At 45.0% G+C, this 2483-nt stretch overlaps 1 non-coding gene across 1 annotated transcript; it reads left to right on the forward strand.

Moving 5' to 3' along the window:
• The first annotated feature begins 1309 nt into the window (after positions 1 to 1309).
• On the forward strand, positions 1310 to 1473 carry LOC140707942 (U1 spliceosomal RNA). The gene has a single exon (XR_012088071.2). It is a non-coding gene; the product is annotated as a U1 spliceosomal RNA (small nuclear RNA).
• The last annotated feature ends 1010 nt before the right edge of the window (positions 1474 to 2483 follow it).

Genomic DNA, 2483 nt, shown 5'->3' on the forward strand with positions numbered 1-2483 from the left:
TCCTATAAGACAACATGATTAAATTAAGTAGGCTGTTTAATATGACCAAATAAAATTTGCTTCATGGCATTTTCACAATAGATTATGTTGAATATGGATTTGAAACAGGGAGCTTTAATTTCATTTCAATTGGATCATATTTATATTCATGATACAGCTGCAATGTAAACATGACTGTTTGGGCCTTTCTGAAGATATTTCATATAGAGACAGACACCCAATGCATACGGCTGTTAATGTTTAAAAATAGAAATTAGAAATATTGTGAACTGATTGTTTTGGAGTGTGCAGTAAGGGCTTTAGCAGGGTACATCACAGGGAGATCTGCCCTGAGTGAAAGAGAACCTGGACCCTTTCATTTTTGCCAGAGTTGGGGAAGCAACCATGAATAGTTAGCAATGACATTTTTCAGGTGTTGCAAAGTAGCAGGACACAATGAAGAGAAGAAGGGTGGGCAATGGCAAAAATACTGGAAGGAGAGGATTGATCTTTCATTTTGCTCCAGGGAAAGTGCAATAAAACAAAATCTCTGGGTGGAAAAGGCAAGCCCTGCCCTCCAGCTCTTTCTTGTGCTGGAATTTAAGGCTACTTATGATGGCTGGTCACTTCCAAATGGTTGGAAATAACCGTCATATCTGGTTATGAGCTGACCTCAGCACCTGTTTTTCCCCCTTGACATGCCCTGCTTTTCCCTTTTCTTGTTTTCTTCCTGGTTGCCCTCCTTATGGGTGCTCCTATCTGTTCTGCTCTTCCATCAAAATTGTGATGGTTCTACTTCTCAGGCTGAAAGCCCTACATTCTTTCTCCACCATCTTGATGAGTTTGCCTTTGAATCTGTGAGGTATTTGTGCTGGCAGAATGCAAAGGGCTAGTGCTTTATTATCCTTTTTATATATTGGGAAAAACCACAGCTGTTTTGGACTTTAGTTTGCAAATCTTTAGTTTGCAAAGAATAAAGCTGCCATCTGTAGAGAGTTGCTGTAGCTTCCAGCTAACTTCTCCGCAGAAGGTGAACAGAAAGAGACTCCTCCTTCCTGCTTTGCTTCGCCAATAGAGAAGCCATCTGGGTGATGTAACCAGGCAGATGCAGTCAGGTATTCTAATGCCTGCACACTGGAGGATTGTGGAACACCCAGCCCCTGATGGGGGTCCCACAGGGCACCCCAAAACACTGAGGAGCTCTCTTGGCCTCTGGTGGGACTGAGGCTGTGCAGCCCTGTTCTGAGCAGGAGGTGCGGCTGGGGGGATCACCATGCCTGGGGGGGCAGGGCACAGAAGGGAGCAGGAGGTTCAGGGGCCACTCCAACTCATACTTACCTGGCAGGGGAGATACCATGATCATGAAAGTGGTTTTCCCAGGCTGAGGCTCACCCATTGCACTTTGGGTATGCTGATCCCTATGATTTCCCCAAATGTGGGAAACTTGACTGCATAATTTGTGATAGTGGGGGACTGTGTTTGTGCTTTCCCATGGTCTTTCTGGAATCAGTTTGACCTCTTTTCCCCTCACCAGGACCCATTGCAAAAGCAGCAAGTCCTGGTGATGTCTTAGATTGCATTCCCCTCTTTTTCTCCCCAGCAGCAAAGGAAGAGGGCAAAATGAGTCACCGTGATCAGGAGCCAGGGGACTTCTTTGAGTCCTTTTGCCCTCTTTCTTTGTTGCTGGGAAGAGAAAGAGGGGGGATGCCATCCAAGACTGAGACCCACTGCATTTCCAAAGGCAGTGCAGGCGAGGGGATCACTTTTCCCTGTGCTGCTTTTGCAAAGGCGGTCTCAGTGACTTGGATTCAGCATTCCCCCTCTTTCTCTCCCCAGCAGCATGGGAAGAGTGCTATTTAGTTCAGAATATTTTTTTTTTGTTTTCCTCCCCTAAAAATTATGTGTGTCTTATAGTCAGGTGCATCTTATGGAGCGAAAAATATGGTATGTCAATTTCTTCAAAGAAGGAAAAGGTAAAGCCTGAATGTAACAATTTCCACATCACATGCGTCCCTTGGAAAAGGCAAAAGGCTCAAAATGACCAGTATTTCCCATTACTGTCTATCTATTGTTGTTCACTTGTTCAAATTATTTGTTGAACGTTTTGATGATTTCACCTTTGGACACATAGCTGCCCTGTGCAAGTTCTTAAGGCATGGCACTTTGGCCATAGCAGGAGAAACTCATTGTGATCCTCATGGATTATTCTGGCTGCCTTTCATGCTACTCTCCGTCTGCTATGATGGGGCAATATGGAGGCAGCCTGGGTTGGAACACACCTTCCCATGAGGCTTTCCAAGACTCAGGGTATCTCATGATTCCCACAGAACACTGGGGTGCTTTTTCTCCCTGCTGACTGCAGGAGAGAAGAGGGAACTGAATAGAGATAGAGGGACTGTACTATCTTTGGCTGTTTGAGGGCTTCCATTCTTGTAATTTGGCATGGAGGGATCCTACTGAGTTATTGGGATGAAAGGCCATTAAATATGGAAATCCTCTTCCTA

Source organism: Pogona vitticeps, chromosome 5 (genome assembly GCF_051106095.1).
Source record: "Pogona vitticeps strain Pit_001003342236 chromosome 5, PviZW2.1, whole genome shotgun sequence".
In the NCBI taxonomy this organism is placed as follows: Eukaryota; Metazoa; Chordata; class Lepidosauria; order Squamata; family Agamidae; genus Pogona; species Pogona vitticeps.